The 19436-nt window shown below is 41.8% G+C and overlaps 1 long non-coding RNA gene across 1 annotated transcript in view; it reads right to left on the reverse strand.

The window, feature by feature from the left end:
* The window catches only part of LOC311633248, a 51632-nt gene extending 36814 nt beyond the window's left edge, over positions 1-14818 (reverse strand). Inside the window, exon 1 of the long non-coding RNA XR_014796921.1 lies at positions 14663-14818. This is a non-coding gene — a long non-coding RNA (uncharacterized lncRNA). The remainder of the gene's footprint in view (positions 1-14662) is intronic.
* Positions 14819-19436: the final 4618 nt, after the last annotated feature.

A 19436-nucleotide genomic window follows, 5' to 3' on the forward strand; every position in this document is an offset into this window, starting at 1 on the left:
TTGTGCCTCAAACCTTTGGAATGTTGAAACAGGGCAAAATAACCTTTGGACTAGGCCTAACGCAACTGTGTGTCCCAAACAACTGTTTGCAAAGGTAACAAGGAAGCAGATCCTGTGATGCCTGGACTGATGGTTACTGGACTGAAAACTACAAACATTGTTCAGAGTTAACAACATTGTGTTGGTTTCTAGAAATGCCTTCCTTCTACTGATGTCATTATTCCCCTCGCCTTTGTCTCCTACTAGGAACACTGAGTTTCTGCCTGAATCCGTGCTTCCGGAATAACTACTCTTTTTTTTTCTTTTTTTTTCAATCTCAAATGCGTGCTTGTTACCTCTCACTTTGGCCTTTTTATTCTTAGGTTAACATATCATAAGGACATAGAGAATCTGAATAATATAAATCACAAGTTAGACCGAATGCACACACAAGCTCCTGCTAACACACACTGAACTTTGTACCCAGAGAATACACCCCTGGGTCAGGCACAGCACATCAACAAACATTGAGTGCATGCCAAGCCTTGGGGTGGGGGTGGGGGGAGGAGAGGGGGTTGGGGAAGGGCTACTCTAATTGCTCTAATTATTACAAGTCTAAATTCACTGCCTCATAGAAGTCACAAACAGACACCCCCCCCCCCCTCCACCCCCCAATCCCAAAGTGCTTACACTTGAAAACTTCAAAACCTATTTCCAAAATATATTTTTAGGTTAAAGGGAAGAGAACATTTCTGCTCAGAAAAAAAAAAAAAAAAAATTAGAGCTTTAAGTGCATTTATTATAAAAACAATAAAAAGTTGAAATAAATGTTCTGAACTTTTAACTTAGAAGCTAAAAAAAAAAAAAAAAAAAAAAAAACCCTCAAAAGGAAAAGTAGAAATTAATATAAAAGAAATTCATGAAGCATAGAACTAAAACCTAATAAAATTGATAAAATGGTTCTTTTTGGAAAAGGCTAATAAAATAGACAAATTAAAGGGGGGGGGGGCGAGAAGAAAGCACTAATGAACAGTACCAGGTATTTTGAAAAGCAAGTTTTTTTAACTACAGAGGAGATTTAAAAAGAAAGGAAATAGCTAACTTAGACAAACAGGTCTTATATTAAAATGAAAAATTACTAAGTGTCCAAGAATCACTGGAAATCTGACTAATCCAATTACAATAATAATAATAATAATAATAATAATAATAAATGCAGAAATAGCAGCCAAAGATTTGCCTCCCAAGTGGCAGCAACTCCAGATGACTGGGCAACTTCTACCAAACACCAAAGAAAAAGAGAACATGTGTGTGTGTGTGTGTATAAGAGAGAGAGAGAGGGAGAGAGAGAGATAGAGAGAGAGAGAGAGAGAGAGAGAGAGATACCACCCTCTTAGTTTTTAAAATATATATTTTTATTGATTTCAGAGAGGAAGGAAGAGGGAGAGAAAGAAACATCAATGATGAGAGAGAATCATTGATTGGCTGCCTCCTGCAACCCCTACTGGGAATCGAGCCCACAATCCAGGCATGTGCCCTGACCGGGAATCGAACAGTGACCTCCTGGTTCATAGGTCGATGCTCAACCACTGAGCCACGCTGGTAAGGCACCCTCTTAATTTAAAAAATGCTTTATTCACATTAACTAGTATCCTGAGTAGATGAACAGAACTGAGGTAACAGTTTGGGCTGGTCACTGGGCAAAGGAGACATTTCCAACACCTCACGAAAGAGTACAGTGTGGAGACTAGAACTAGCTGTGTCCTCTCTTTACTGACTTGTCACTGCAAGTAGCAGAGGCACCATAAGAGGGGAGATGAGATTCCACAGCCACACAGTTCCCGGGAAGCAGCAGGTAGGGTGCCAGCACGTGGATTCTCCACCTGGGACAGCCGTGTTAGCACGGGGCTATAGTGCTGCAAAACCCAAACGCTTGCTGCCTACAGTTCACATTTCTTTACTGAGGAGGAAAATACACACATTTAAAAAACTGTTACCCACCCTCTTAACCCTCTTACATTTTTAGGTGTACAGTACAGTATTATTAACAATGTTCTACAGATTACAGGAATTTTTCATCTTGCAAGACTGAAACGTTATACCATTGAACAACTCCCCTCGTCCCTGTCCAGTCAGCCCCTAACAACCACCAAGCTACTTTGCGCTTCAAAGAGTTTGAATACTTTCGATCCCTAAGATAAGCGGGATCATTCAGCATTTGTCCTCTGAGATTGGCTTACTTCTCTTAGTATTATGTCCTCAAGGTTCATGCACAGCTGAAGCATGTCAGGATTTCCTTTCTTATGGTTGAATAATATGCCATTGTATATGTATCCATTCATCTGTGTATGGACATTAGATTGTTTCCACTTCTTGGCTATTGTGAATAATGCTTCAGAAAGTATGGGAATGCAGAGATCTGAGATTCTGAGTTTGATTCTTTTGGATAAATACCCAGAAGTGGGATTGCGGAGTCACATGTAGTTTTATTTTGAATCTTTTGAAGATGTTCTCCTAGTGGCTGCATCATTTTACATCCCACCAACGGGGCTTAAGTGTCCTAATTTCTCCATATCCTTTCAACACTTAAAAAATATATATAATGGTCAGGCTAACAGGTGTGAGGTGACATCTCATTGTGGTTCCCCTGGTGATTAGTGACGTTGAGCATGCTATATAATAAAAGCCTAAATAATAAAAGCCTAATATGCTAAGTGTCTGATTTCCCAGTTGGCTGTTCAACCAATCATTATATGCTAATGAATGCTAAGACCACTCAACTGCTCACTATGATGTGCACTGACCACCAGGGGGCAGATGCTCTGATTGGTAGATGAGCTTGCTGCTGGGGTCTGGCCAATCAGGACTGAAGGAGAAGGGCAGGACATGCCTTGGAGCCCTTCCATGGTCCCTCCCCAGCTAGCCAATCTCCTGCACCCCTCCATGGCCCCAATTGTGCACCAGTGGGGTGCCTCAGCCTGGCCTGTGCCCTCTCACAATCCAAGACCCTTTAGGGGATATCAGAGAGCCTGATCCTGCAAGCCAGGTCGAGGGACCCCACTGGTGAACAAATACATGCACTGAGCCTCTAATCTTCTCATATACCTGTTAGTCATTTGTATGATGTCTTTGGAGAATGAATTTCAAGTTGTTTGCCCATTTTTAAAGCTGGTTATTTGTTTTTCTATTATCAAGTGTAGGAGCTCCTTATTTTATATATCAACCCCTCATCAGATATGTAATTTGCAAATATTTTCTTCCATTCTGTAGGTTTCCTTTCACTCTGTTTTCTTTGCTGTGCAGAAGCTTTCGGATTGATGTAGTCTCACTTGTCTATTATCATTTTGTTTTTGCCTGTTGCCTGTGCTTTCAATATCATATGCAATAAATCATTACCAAGATCAATGTCACAAAGCATTTGCCCTCTATTTTCTTCTGTAATGTTTACAGCTCCAGGTCTTATGTTTAAATCTTTAATTAATTTTGAGTTAAATTTTTGTGTATGGTGTAAGGTTCCAATTTCATTTTTTTTTTTTGCATGTGAATATCCAGTTTTTTAAGAGACTATCCTTTCCCATAAAAATTAATTAAATCTTACCATTTGCAACAACATGGATACACCTAGAGGATATTATACTAAGAGAAATAAGTCAAACAGAGAAAGACAAATAGCACATTATTTCACTTATTTGTGAAATCTGGAAAACAAAGTAAATGAACAAACAGAAACAGGCTCATAAATGCAGAGAACATTCTGATGGTTGCCAGATGGGAAGGGAATTGGGAAACTGGGTGAAAAAAAAATGGAGTCAAGAAGTACAAATTGTAGTCCTAGCCAGTATGGCTTAGTTGGTTGGAACACTGTTCTGTGCACCAAAGAGTCACAGGCTGGACTCTCTGTCAGAGCAAATACCCAGGTTGTGAGTTCAATCCCCAATCAGAGTGAGTATGGGATGCAACCAATGAATGTATCTCTCCCACATAGATGTTTCTCTTTCTCCCTCTCCCCTCACCTTCTCTCCTCCCCTCCTTTCTCCCTCTCCTTTCTCTCTCTCCCTCCCTCTCCTTCCCTGCTTGTCCCCTCTCCCTCTCTCCTCTCCCTTCCTCTTTCTCTAGAACCAATGAAAAATATATCATTGTGTAAGGATGAAAAAAAGAAGTACAAATTGCAGTTACAAAGTAGTCACGGGGATGTAAAGTACAGCATAGGGAGTATAGTCAATAATACTGAAATAATTGTACGGTTCCAGGTGGGTACTAGATTTATCAGAGAAACCACTTCATACGTTATATAAATGTCCAACCATTACATTCTACACCTAAAACTGATACAATATTGAATTTCAACTGTAATTTTTAAAAATGGGGAAAAAATTGCAAGAGACTATTCCTTCCCCATTGGGTATTTTTTGCACCCTTGTCAAAGATCAGTTGAGTGTATATACATAGGTTTATTTCTGGGCTCTGTATTTTATTCACTTGCTCTAAATGTCTGTCTTTAGGCTAATACTGAATAATGCTTTGATTGCTATAGTTTTTTTTTTTTAATATGTTCCTTTGAGGTTCCATATACATTTTAGATTTATTTTTTCTATTTCACAACTGCAGAAATAGGAACTTTTAAGTTGCTTAGAATAGACATTAAAAAATGTTCAAGAGTTTAAATAGAAAACTATGAAACTTTGCAAAAGGACACACAAAAATAAATGGAAAGATATACCATGTTTTTTAAGGAAATATCTCAAAACTGTATATGTCAGTGATATCTAAACTATACTATTAAAGCAACCTTAATTTTAAAAACAAGATTTTCATTGAACTTTATAAGCTGATTCTAAAAATCACATGAATAATGGATATAAATAGCCTGACAATTTTGAAGAAAAAAAATAGAGGGAAGATATAGGTCCTAACAAATATAAAAGACTTGTAAATCTTTAATAATTTAAACTATGCTATTTTCATGGTGAAAGATATTAAATAGATCAATTTGAAAGAGGGGTGAAAGAAAAAGAGCATATATGCATTTGGCAGGAGAATGAGTAATCCAATTATGTTGAGGCAATTGCCTGTTCACTTAGAAAATACAAAGTTAGAACCTTACATCCTTCACAAAACTAAATACCAGATAAAGGTAAAAGGGTAAAAAACAGAACTTGAAGTTATTAGAAGAAATCATTCAATATTTTTTCTTCAGAATGAAAAAGACTTTCATACACAATTATCAAAAGAAAAAATAACTGAAAAGATGAATTAATTTGACATCAAAATAAAAGTACACTCTAATTAAAAAGATCAAGGGTTGAGAAGTACAAATTGCTAGTAACGAAATAGTCACAGAGATGTAAAATAGAGCATAGGGAATATAGTTGATAATATTGTAATAACTATGTATTGTGCCAGGTAGGTACTGGAAATATCAGGGGGGAGGGACACTTTGTAAAATATATAATCCTATCTAATAAAAGAGTAATATGCAAATTAATCATCACTCTGCTACAGCTACAAGCCACACCCACCAGCCAATCAGGAATGAGTATGCAAATCAATGCAGCCAAGATGGCTGTAGGTCACTGAGGGAGCAGGAGGGAGGCTTGGGTTTCCCTGGTGATGGAGGAAGCCAAGCTTTCCACACTCCCTGGCCAGTTCAGGCCTCTGCTTAAGGCTACAAAGTTTTAATTATAGAAGATGAAGATACATAAATCCCAACAGAAATGGCTGCTGCCACACGGAGCAAGCAGAAGGCTTGGCTCCACTCCAGGCTACAAAGTTTCAATTGTAGAAGATATATAAATCCCAGATACCAGGGCCTCCACTTGGGTCACCAGGGGGCATGGCCAGCCTGCAAACCACCACAGGCCCCTTGTTCAGGCCACCCCATGCCCCAAGGGAACCCCCACCCTGATCCAGGACACCCTTCTGGGCAAACCAGCCAGCCCCCACCCATGCCCCAGGCCTCTATCCTATCTAATAAAAGAGTAATATGCAGATTGACCATCACTCCAACACACAAGATGGCTGCTCCCATCTGGACAAAAAATGGCCGACACAAGATAGCCAGCAGGGGAGGGCAGTTGGGAGGGACCAAGCCTGGAAACGGGGGAGACAATTGGGGGCAATCAACCTTGCAGGGGAGGGCAGTTAGGGGTGATCAAGCCAGCAGGGGAGAGCAGTTGGAAGCAAACAGGCTGGCAGGGGAGCAGTTAGACATCAATCAGGCTGGCAGGGGAGTGGTAAAGGGATGATCAAGCTGACAGGCAGAAGTAGTTAGGGGCAATCAGGAAGGCAGGCAAGCAAGCTGTTGGGAGCTGGCAGTCCTGGGTTGTGGTCCCAGATTGGAGAGGGTGAAGGCTGGGCTGAAGGACACCACCCCCCCAATCCCCCATGCACAAATTTCATGCACCAGGCCTCTAGTTGTCTAATAACTATGCTGTATACCTGAAACTAATATAAGATAGTATTGAATGTAATTGAAAAAAAAAAACTTTAAAAAAGAAAAATATAGCTAAAAAGGCACCATGAAGTTAAAAAGACAACTGACACAAAGTTAAAAGGTAAGTGTTTGAGAAACTATCCATGTCTTACATCCCCTAAATCTATACAAAGGAGATGAGCAACTGAGCAAAGTGGGTTAAAGCATGCCCATGCAGTTCACCGGAGAGGAAACCCAGTCATCAGAGAACTACATTTTAAAAAGTGATATATAAGATGTTACCCAAAGCAGTAATTAGAGAAGTGCACATTTTATTTTTTAATCCTCACCTGAGGACATTTTCCCATTGATTTTCAGAGAAAGTGGAAGAGAGAGGGAAAGACGGAGAGAAATATCAATGTGAGAGAAATGCATCAGTTGGTTGCCTCTTACACATACCCCAACCAGAGCCCAGTCACACGCCCTTGACTGGAATCAATCCCAGGATCCTTTGCTCAGCAGGCTGGCCAACACTCTATCCACTGAGCCAAACCAGTTAGGCAGAGATGTACACATTTTAAAAAATGATATGCCAGTTTTACTCATCAGATTGGCAAACATTTTTAATGTGAGAAAGTCCTGGCAGCTGTATGAGGGGAAAAAGGACTCTAGCGGAAGAATTTTTTTTTTTTTAATACTCACCCAAAGATATTTTTTCCACTGATTTTTGGAGAGAGTGGAAGAGAAAGGGAAAGACAGAGAAATAGTGATGTGAGAGAAACACATCGATTGGTTGCCTCCTGCATGCACCCTGCCAGGAGCTGGACGGGGAGGAGCCTGCAACCCAGGCACATGCCCTTGACTGGAATCAAACCTGAAACCCTTGCATTCGCTGGCCAATGCTCTATCCATTGAGCCAAACCAGCAAGGGCTAGTGGAAGAGTATTTGTACAGCCATTGCAGAAAGCAAATAAACAAGGTGGCCCACCCATAACTCTATCTCCCTTTTGGAGTTGGTCTAGGGGTAAGCTATGGGTCTCAGTTCTGGCCAATGGGTGTAAGAAAAAATCAGTGGGGAGGCAGGCTTTCAGGAAAGCTTTGTGAAAGGAACAGAAACAGCTGGCATTCAGTTGATCTTGCTTATTTCCTCTTTTCCTCTTGCCTGCATTGATGTCTAGAAGTGCAGCCACCTTCTCAGGCCCATGAGGTGAGAATCATTAGAACGAAAGAATGGTCGCTGATGTCCCTGTCTCAGATTTGCTGACTTCTGGACATCTTGTTACATGAGAACAAAAACCCCCGTTTCTTTAAGCTACTCTGAGGAAAATTTTTTAACTGAGTAGATAAGTGCATGTTTGATACAGTAGAACCTATTAAAATTCCAATTCCACTTCTGGGTGTCTACCATTCAGACTCATTTGGAGATGGGTATTAGAACATTCATGGCTGTACTGTTTGATAAAGTAGCAAGCTAGAAAAAAGTGAGTAAAGTTAAGGAAATGGCTAAATCAGTGGTAGTGCATTTATATTATGGAATGTCATGCAGCTGTTGATAAATAATTAATTATAGTGCCCTGGCCGGGTAGCTCAGTTGGTTAGTGTCGTTCTAATATGCCAACGTTACAGGTTCGATCCCTGGCCAGACCACATACAAGAATCAACCGATGAATGCATAAATAAGTAGAACAACAAATCAATGTTTCTTTTTCTCTTTTCTCTTACTCTTTCTTTAAAATCAGTAATTTATTAAAAAAAAAAAAAGAATTAGGTATATCTATCTTATTTGATGATTATAAAGAAAACATATTCCATGCCATCATGGTATCAAAAAGTATCACCCTTCCTGCCCTGGCCAGTGTGACTCAGATGCTTGGGTGTTGTCCCATTAACTGCAAGGATGTGGTTCGATTCCTGGTCAGGGCACATACCAAAATTGTGGGCTTGATCCCTGGTAGGGGGTATGCAGGAGGCAGCCAATGGATATTGCGCTCTTACAGTGATGTTTCTCTCTCTCCCCCTCCCTTCCTCTCTCTCTAAAAATCTTAAATAAATAAATAAGTAAAAAGTATCACCCTCCCAGGCTGGGGCCACCACGTTCACATGCCAAGGCTTCTCCCTTGGAGCCAGGCTGCAGCGCAGCGTTCGTGCCAGGCTCAGGAGCAGAAAGGCAGTCCAGGAGGGCCTGTCCCGCTTTGTAGACTTCACCCTTAGAGGAAGATGACTCAGCTTTGGGAGTTTGGCAGGAGGAGGGAGAGAGAGATGTGCCGCCGCCACCAGATGTAGATGGACAACCAGAGTTAGGAAAGTTCGGATATGCACAGAGAGCAAGAATGATCCCACACCTGGGGAGTTACAGGCTTCCAGAGCAGCCTGGGCTGGGAGCGGGGCCAACAGTTCCACCTGCTCCGAACACCTCTGCTCCTAAGGGCTGGCCCCACCAGGATGTGTTTTATTGTTTCACAAGTTTCAGGCAGAATTACTGGGACCATTACCACATATCAAAACAATGCATGGTTTGAAGCTATTATTGACTCTACTGCTAATACTATTGCAGTGTTGGCCAATTATATGGAGAATTACCTATACTCAGGCTTTTTAGGTTTTGCGAGAATGAAGAGTATGATGCATTTTACAAATACTTTTGGACTTAACGGTTGCTCTATTTACTGAACTACCAAGTTGCATTTGAATTCATTGAAATATTTTCCTTGTTGTTTGAATACTACAGTATTCTCTGAGGTCTTTTTTCCCCCTGCATTCACAAGGTTGATACTGGAATTCTTTTAAGGGTACCATTGTGCTGCGTAATTTCTACCAATATTTACTGAAGTATTTATTCATTCCCATGCACAATGGTTACTGGCAGAGGAGTTTATTCAAATATATTATCATTATTTACTACATGGCTTTACCAATTTTGACTGATATTTGTTTTATTTTGCATGCACTATAAAGGAGTTCCTTTGACTATATTTTTACATCATGGCTTTCTTTTCTTAGTTACCAGCATTCAATAAAATTGAGTGCCAGCGTGTGCTGCTATACTACCCATATGTCAGAGTACCTTCTCTTCCACCAGGACATGTGTTTTGCTGCTAGCTACATGAAAGAATCACTGACAAACATATATACATAAAATGTTCTTTAGCTAGATAATTTTATACTGATATTTCAGTGTTGGTAGAATATTGCCACATTTTCAGAATTTAGGATTTCCTTACTATACATAGGTAAAAATGACATTTTCCCCTCACAACTACTTTCTAATAACTTCTAACACATAGATTAGAAGCAAACCTCTACAGGCTCCTCACCTTAATTGTTTATGTAATTATAATAGTACATATGTATTTAATATGTGACCATTTAGCTTATGCAAAGGGGACACATTTGAGAGTGATAAGGACACTATTAAAAATTAGGATGGGCCCAGCTAGTGTGGCTCATTAGTTGAGCGTCAACCTATGAACCAGATCATGGTTTGATTCCCAGTCAGGGCACATGCCCCAGTTGCAGGCTCGATCCCCGGTGTGGGGCATGCACAATCAATGATTCTCTCTCATTATTGATGTCCTTATCTTTCTCTCCTTCTCCCTTCCTCTCTTAAATCAATAAAAACATATTTTAAAAAATTAGGATGGGGCTACAGGCATAAAATTGAAATGGTCCTGGGCAAATTGGGACATACAATCACCATATTTATATACCAGCATACCTACATCAGCAAATAATGAATACTAATCCTTTCTAATAAAAGAGTAATATGCAAATTAATCATCACTCCACCACACCCACAAGCCATGCCCACCAGCCAATCAGGAGTGATATGCAAATAAACCCAACCATGATGGCTACAGCCACAGAGAGCAGGAGGGAGGCTTGGGTTTCCCAGGCAATGGAGGAAGCCAAGCTTTCCACCTGCCCTTGCCAGCCTGGGCCTCCACTCAAGGCTACAAAGTTTCAATGATAGAAAATACATAAATCCAAATAGAAATGGCGGCAGCCACAGTGCTGGAAAGAGCAGGAGGCTCGAGTTTCCCCTGGTGGTGGAGGAAGCCAAGCTTTCCATATGACCCTGGATGGCCCAGGCCTCGGCTTAAGGCTACAAAGTTTCAATTATAGAAGATACATAAATCCCAACAGAAATGGCTGCCGCCACGGAGCAAGCAGGAGGCTTGGCTCTGCTCCAGGCTACAAAGTTTCAATTGTAGAAGATAAATAAACCCCAGATACCAGGGCCTCCACTTGGGTCATGAGGGGGTATGGCCAGCCTGCAAACCTCTACAGGCTCCTCACCCAGGCCTCCCCACATCCCAAGGGAACTCCCACCCTGTTCCGGGACACCCTTCAGGGCAAACCAGCCAGTCCTCACCTGTGCACCAGGCCTCTATCCTATCTAATAAAAGAGTAATATGCAAATTAACCATCACTCCAATACACAAGATGGCTGCCCCATTGTGGACACAAGATGGCCACCACAAGATGGTTAGCAGGGGAGGGCAGTTGGGAGGGACCAGGCCTGCAAGGGAGAGTAGTTGGGAGGCACCAGGCCTATAGGAAAGGGCAGTTAGGGGTGACGAGGCCAGGAGGGGGGGCAGTTAGGGGCAAACAGGCTGGCAAGGGAGCAGTTAGGCATCAATCAGGCTGGCAGGAGAGTGGTTAGGGGGTGAACAGGCTGGCAGGCAGAAGCAGTTAGGGGGGCAATCAGGAAGGCAGGCAGGCAAGCAGTTGGGTGTCAGCAGTCCTAGATTGTGAGAGGGATGTCTGACTGCCCATTTAGGCTCGATCCCAGATTGGAGAGGGTGCAGACTGGGCTGAGGGACTCCCTCCCCGTGCCCGAATTTTGTGCAGTGGGCCTCTAGTATATTAATATATACCTACACACTATTATTGGTAGGCCCTCATGATGTACTATTTAAGTGAGAAACACAAGTAGAAGAAGGAAATGTGGGGCAGGGGACAATAGTATGAGACAAATGAACACTCCAGACCTATTCTCTATACAAATATATATATAAACAGAATTTAGGACACGTTGTAAAAGGTTTTCTTTGGCTTTATTTGCAATGTTTTAACTTCTTACAATAAAAATGTATTCATGCGTTAGTTGTATAGTTACTTTCAAAATTGAAGAAAAGTATTCTGAGTGGATAGAATTAAGAGCTTGACTGTATGTCATTTTGAGCTAGCTTTTCAGGCCCATGTGATTGAAACCAACACACACCATGATGAGTGTTTAAATACATCAAAATTGAAAGTACAGTGGCATTTTTTCTTCTAGTATGGTGTAATCTACTCTGTTACTTAAAAAAAAAAAAAAAAAAAAGCCCTCCCATTTTCAGTTTAGAGCTCAAATTGAGGTATTTAAAGCTGCAGTAAACAAACAAACACCTGTTCTACAGCAGTGAATCAATGAAACAGTTTCATTACCACCACCACTATGTAAACTGTAAAGGGCCCCCCTGGGAAGGCACATGGGCATTTAATTACTGCCAGCTGAACTCAGGGGGACAGGCAGCGCTGCACCCTGGGAACTTTGCCAAAAAGGCAAGAGTGTTATCAGCTTGGCCTTCATTTCAGCTCAGGTGTCAGGGAGTGGGACTTTGAGATGTAAATCCAGTCAAACACTAGGAATGCTCGGGCCTACTCAAGAATGCAAATGATCTCCTTTGATCCTAACTTTCGGTGATACTTCCTGGTATTTGGGAATATAAATAAACAGCTGTGTGGGTTCTGGGTCCCTGTCTCTCCATCAGAGAGGATGGTGGTCCCAACAGGTCCCAGCCTTTTTCCTTCTATTATCTCTTTCTTTCATTTCTCAATCCCCAGCCACCTCCACTCAGAACCAGTTCATCTCTCTTTCCATGCTAGATGCGGAAAAGGGAGACCCCCGCCATATAAACAACCAGTTTGCATTCAGACTCCAGCCCTACATTCTCACTGAGCATTCCACTCGAATGCTTCAATCTCGACCAGCACATGTCACATTTCTTCCTTCACATACCAACTACTCTTCCAAATCCTTTGGCCTTTCCCAGCAGAACCACCATTAAGTAAAGATCTTCATGCATTCGTTCTTTGCAGGCTACAAAAGGGCCTCAGTGCCATTTCATCCACACAAGCTCCCTGTGAGATAGTGCATTAGCTCCACTTTTCAGAGGAGGGGCAGATTTGCCCGAAGTTGAATTGCAAATAAGGCACAGATCCCACCTAAGGAAGTGAAGCATTCGCCTAAGGAAGTGAAGCATTCGCATGAGTCCCTTGAGCACTGAGGAGCCATGATCACTCACCACCAAAGAACTGGTTTCCACTTGGGCCAAAGGTCTAAGCGCTCCCAGTGCTTAGAGAAACTTGAAGTGCTTTGAAAAAGTCTACCTTCCTGTGGGAAAATTCAAACATCTAAGGGTATCTCTACAAGTTGGACTTTTGCATTTTTATTACTTTGGCAGATTTTTTTATTAGGCCCATGCTCTGTGCCTAATAAAGCATGATGCAAGAGACTCTTCAGGGAAGGCAAGAACTAGCCAGCTAAATAATATGCGAGCTCTATTCTCAAGATACTGCTTTAGAAAGCTGACTCAGTGAGAGGATATTAGGACATGTGTAATATGACCAATGTCAGTACATTATGAGATACAAAAGCAAATCAGCTCTTCTTGGAGGATGTCCTATAGGTTATTAGTGCTAACACCTCATACTCCTTACTTTAAATAAGTTGATTTTTAATACATTAACACAGACGTGTGTACACACACACACACACACACTCCAGCCCCTCTCCACACACATTCAAATGGTAAAATAATGCTTTGATTTTTTTTTAATGTAACTTAAGTATTTGTGCAGCAAAAGTCACTGTGTATAGTTACATGTTTTTAGCAACAAATAAAATAATTTATTTTTCATTGCAAATGCAATTTGGGTGATGTTTGGCCTTGAATACTGTCATGCTAAAACCATGAAGCCACCTCAGCCATGGTAGTCAAGAATTTGGTGTCTGGGTTCAGTGGACCTGGCTCAAATCCAAGCTTTTCCAATTCCTAGCAGAGTGATTTTGGGTGATCTTGAGCAAGATTCTCCACTTCCCTAAACCTCCATTTCTTCACATGTAAACTGGAAATACATATACATACTTCTTAAAGCCATTAAGAGAACCATATGAGCTTAAGAAATAGCCTTGCACATAGTACCCAAACACAACATATAGTTACAATTAACTCTTAAGAATGATCATCTTTGAGTAATTTAGTCACTGAGGGTTACTATATCAATCATTATCCCAATGTTGAGCAGATCTAGAAGCAAAATCTCAGTAGCAGTTACTTGAGCACACCCAGTGGGGATGTTGCAGTTGCCCCAGCAACACAGCAAATCATTCCTCTTTAAAGCTGGGGAGCATTTCAGACCCATATTCGCTATTCAGGACACGAGGGATGGTTAGGAGCACAAGATGACTCATCCTCGTAACAATTTAAAAATACAAGGGTGGCAGCCTCGCTTTCTCCTTCAGCGCCGTTTGTGGTGACAAGACCCCAAAATAAAGGGGAGTGTAGGACTGAAGCGGAAGAAGCAGGGCCAGCAGCAGGTCAGTTGGCCTGGGCAGTCTGTGTGGCCTCTATCAATGTAACTGGGGGGCACCCACATGCCCGCATCCTCTGTCTGGAGGGGATTCAAGATGGCCAATGAGCAACCTCTTCCCCAAAAGAACAAGATAAGTTGATTTTAAAATGGAAATGGTATGAAGCCTATTACAAGCTTTGGAGGGCAAATTGCACAAATCTGAACTCCAGTGACTTAGCGGGCTTAAGGGAGCTGGAAGAAAAACAAAAGCAACAGCAGCCAGAGTCTGCACAAGGTCTAACATGCTTGCAATTTGACTAGCAACCAAGGAGCAAACGATGCCAGAGTGTACTCCTCCAATCCAGTTTCTCCAGCAAGTCCTGCCGCCCAGTGCTGCCCAGCTGAGATTCCACAATGATAGCAATCAACTCATTTCCCTAAAAATGAAAGTTGAACTGGAACAGACTAAAGACAAACTGAAACAAGCCCAAAATGTACTGAGTGTCTGGAAGTTTACACCTGATAGGCAGACAAATCACACTCCTCAGCCAAGACTTCCCTGACAGTCCCATTCCGAGAAAGCAGTTGTAGACAGCCAAGAACTAATTTCCACACCAAGACTCAAATTTTTTGAGAGAAAAAAAAAAAAAAAAAAAAAAAAAAGCCACATTCTTATGCTATCCGCTTTGTAATAGTTAATGTAACACTTACCTGATGAACGTTGTGCTTCTTCAGCTTTTTGCTCTTCCCCTTGCTTCAGAGGCCTGATGGCGTCGGACTATTCCAAAGAAATGGCCACCTCTGGACAGGTCCCTTCTAGAACACCTGGACACTTGAGAAATGTTTCAGTGTCTTCAGAGAGTTTGGAGGAATGAAAACCTGGAGAATTAAAATCATGAACTGAACATGTAAAGTTCCAATAAAATGTAAAAATGGGATATGCAACACTCTTAACCTTGAGCACAGTGACGTAGAGACAGACACTCTATCTCCGCTGTGCCAGTAAGACTGGATTTCGTGATTAAATTTCTGGGTCAGAACTCAAATGAAGTGATTTCTGTCTTTAAAGGGTTTGTTTGCTAAGAAAATGTGACAGTTATGAGAGAATCAAATAATAGATGTCAGTATAAGTAGTTTATATACTTAACCATTTCATTTACTTGAATGAGCCTTAAATCAATGTGGTTTTAATCAATTGCTCTTTGAATGGTTGTTAATACTGTAGATAATCTTATTGAAGACTGTACAAACATGAAGGAGTGATATCAAATTTCAGGTGTAAACTGAAGCATTATAATCATTCAATTCAAAACTAGATTGTATAAGGATATTGGCTATGATAAGACTCACCGTGTTATTTTGTTAGTAGTGAAATTTATTAAATCCCCATTTCATTCAACAGGCTCATGTTGAAAGAGCACTGTTGTTGCTGTTAACGGGGGAATGTGTTCCTTCATTGTATTTGGACCTCTTGCAGCACACTCTTGATATTAAATTAAATGTGCCTCACCCTGGCCAGTGTGGCTCAGTTGGTTGGAGTGGCATCCATTACACCAAAAGGTGGTGGATTCCAACGCTGATTAGGACAATTACATTGCAGCAACCAATAGATGTTTCTCTATCTTTTTCTCTCCTTCCTCTCTTTAAAAAAAATCAATTAAAAAAAACCATTAAATAATAAATTACATGTGCCTTGAAGACAAATTTAAATATACATTGGTAAAGAAGTATTTCATTTTTAGATCTGCAATAGACAACCCTGGGTGACTGGGAGAAAAGATATTTAAAATATTTGTCAGGATTAAAATCCTCCATATTTGTAATGCAAAATTTAAAAATTACTATATCTCAACCAGCTCTGTTAAAATAAATATTACAAAATACTGCAGCCTTGTTGGCTGAAAGACATTTTCTCAGGTCACTTTGCTATAATTATTTCTTTGATATAAGCTAGATTTTGCCTAAGTCACAAGTATCTTTCCTGGTGTATGAGACCTAACAATACAGAAGGGTAACATTATATGAGTGTGTCCAGCTTAGAGATGCTGCGGTCTCAATGATTCCATTTCAGGTAAGATTTTCAACAGCAAATGGCTTTTTGGTGTTAAAAGATCAGGTGACCAGGCCCTGTTGGATGGTTCCCAATAGGAGCCCTTTGGTCAAAGGAAGTAGGTTGCAGGCAGGTGAAGAAGTCAGTGCTGAGATGTGGCACTATTTGTCAGTCAACAAACAACAATTGGGCCTGCAGAAAGGAGGAGGAGGGAGGTCCTTTTAAAAACATTAGATTTTTACTCAGCAAAGGTAGGTGGAGCACCTGCTGTGGCAAAGCACTGGGAAGGGGAGAACAATGGAGAACCCAGGAGCCTCTTGCTTAGCATGTTGCAAAGGGAGCAGGTGTTTGGCATCTGGCAGCATTTCACCTCCTTGTTGGGAGAAAAGAAACACCTGAAGCGAGGATTCGCAGCCCACACAGGCCTTGTGAATCAGAACAACCAGGGGAAGAGTTTGGAGTACTATGTGTGTATATATATAAAAGCAGGACAGTCCCGATTTTTAACAATTTGTCCCGTGCGTCTTAAAAAAGTCCCGATTTTTGGAACGCCGGGGGACATGGGACAAATTGTTAAAAATCGGGGCTGTCCCGCCAGAAGCGGGACGTCTGGTCACCTTAATGTAGGGTGTCCCCCCAAAATGTATATACACTTTGAATAATTATTAATTCCAATGGGTTAAAACTGAAAAGAAAGAAGCATCAATTGAGTTATCAGCTTTTAGTAGTGTATACATTTTTTGGGACACTCTGTATTTTGTATTGTGGTAAAGTAAACAACATCAAAAGTTCTGAAATTGTTGATTCTAATCATCCCCCTCTCCCCCCCACACACACACACCTGGCACCAGTTTACTGGTTGTTGTGGATGTAAGGACTGACCCCTAAGGTTTCCCATTCTGCTGTTCTGCATAACATCACTCCTCTGGAATTTATTTTTTAAATAAAAAGTGTATATATTTGAGGTGGACACCATGATAATTTAATATACAGGTAGAAAGTGAAATGATTACTACAGAATCAAACTAATTTACACTTCTCCTTACATAGTTACTTCTTTTTTGATGAGAGCACCTGAAATAAATCTAGAGAATAAACCACATGATGATTGTAATTAATTATACTATATTGAATTCTGCCCCCCCGCCTTTTTTATTTTTTATCTTGGGCCTCCAGTGTTTTTATTTTCAGGTAGGGCTTGGAAGTCACAGATTTAAAGTAAGGAGTAACTGGGAGATCAGTCGGAATCTCAGATAAAACCATCTGGCTGATCAATGCACTCGGCCAACCAACAAGCACTTATTGGGCAAATAAGTTCTGTGCTCTCTGGATATAGACGTTGACAAAGCACACGGTCCTTGCCCTCACCGGACGCCAAAATTCTGGGGGAGCAAATCACTTGGTCAAAGTTTCTTACCAGAGAGCAGGAGAGTTTGAACTAGACTGCTTACAGGTGGGTCCAGCCAAACTATACATGATTCTCAAAAAGAAAATCAGTCGGATTCTGGAGGAAGAACACCAGCAAACGTTGGGTTCCCCCGGGTCTAAAAGTGAGTTCCTCTGTAAGGAAGGGTGCAGACAGGAGAGTGAGTACCTTAGGAACCCACAGAGTATGGTCACCCGTGTCCAGGAGTGGACTGTAGAGACTATGAGTGAAGAACTTTCCCAATTCATTCTAAAGACTTTAAGCAGAAAAGAAAATGTTCCGAGACTCACGTGATGGGGTGATCCAGGATGAAGTTAGCTAGCCTTGGGCTCGCCTGGGTGGCAGAGCACCAGTGATATTTTCAAGGCCCCGTTTTCTCTGAGTTCCCTGGTGTCCTTGACTCGCAGCTGCAGCCAGGAACCCACACAAAATTATCAGAGCTCCGTTTCTCCATTGGGGCAGCAGAGTCCAGGGCAGCCCCAAAGCCTAACCTCCCGAGGAAGCAGCCCCCCACAGAGTTTCTCCAAACCACACCGGAGAAAAGCTGAGAAGAGCTCGCGGATTGGCCCTCCGTGTCCAAGTGCTTGCCGTCAAAACTTACGCCAGGCTTCTGATTGGCCAGGCCTTGCAATTGGCGGTCAGCCCTATGGGAGGGCTAGGAATGAGTTTCTCGAATAAAAAAAGGGAATGGGGTATCATTCTCTAAAGCAAAGGGATGTTAGCAAACAGTGACAAGTTTAATAAGACACTAACTGCTAGTGTTGGCTGCCAGGGCCAGCTAACCAGGGTGCCAGGCCATTAGCCCCAGGGTTCACAGCTGGGTCGTGCTGAGAGTAGACGTCTACAGGCTACGTCTACCCTGCTGTAAGGCTCGCTGAACTGGTAGGAATTTGGAACAGAAAGTAGGGGACACCCCTACAATTGCTAATAAACTTATTGAAACTATGACAAAGCAATATTGGCTTTCTAATAATTACCATGTGAGGTGAAATAAAACCTTTTCTTGAAAAGAATCTCTGGCCTCTGCTGCAGGCTTGAGAAATATTATAGCCTCGGTAATCTGATGCCAGCATTAGTCATTTGGCCTCCAGATATGAGTAGTTTTTGCATCACTGTTGGGTTCAACTACAGGGCTCTTTGTCCTGAGAGGGCAGGGCGGAGCTATCCTCCATTTTGTGTAACTGGACCCTAGCCCTCACCCAACCAATCAGGGTCAGCCAAAGCAGTGACATCACCACCGGTATAAAACCCCTTGTCTTGTCAAAGTTTGGTCTCTCCTCCGCCATGCTGTCAGCATGCGTGGGACAGAGCCCATGCTAACATGGAAGAGGCTCCTTTGTTCATTGCATCGAACTGGGCTCCCTCGTGGTCCTTGGGGATCATGAAATCTTGGCATAACAGTCCAATGTGATCTTCCAACAGGCTAATGGAAAATTGCCCACCTACTCCTTGGAAGTGTCACCTTGGGTTGGCAGTGCTGGGTGGTTTATGCCCAGGTATCTAGCAGTGCCCCTCATGCACACGTGTGAGCACTGTTCCCTAGCTTTATGCACTTTTGGGGATTCAATCAAAGATTGAGGGAAGGTGAGTGCAGCTGGGAACCCTAGAACTAATGGAATCATTACCTCTTGACCTTAGGAAAGGAGTTACCTTTCATATAATAAATTGAGTTCTTTCAAGTGGTCAGTTTTCAGTTGAGATTTGGAGTGAGCACAAATAACTCTCCACTCTGCCCACATTCCTCTCCCTTCTCTAAATAACTTTCAGCATTTAAAAGCTCCACCATATCACATGCTGAATGACTTCACTTATTTACTGGACCTTATCTAGTCTTGATTTAGTTTACAAACAATCATAGTACATTGACTATTTTCCCCAGTCCTCAACAGATTAGAAACAGTAAATTATGTATATGTGCCAAGGGGTGGGGGGGGTGGGGGGGGGAGAGAATAGCATTCATTCAAGGAATACTTATTGAACTCCTGTTTTGTGCTAGGGCTACAGTAGTA

Source organism: Pipistrellus hanaki (assembly GCF_964339955.1).
Source record: "Pipistrellus hanaki genome assembly, chromosome: 15".
In the NCBI taxonomy this organism is placed as follows: domain Eukaryota; kingdom Metazoa; phylum Chordata; class Mammalia; order Chiroptera; family Vespertilionidae; genus Pipistrellus; species Pipistrellus hanaki.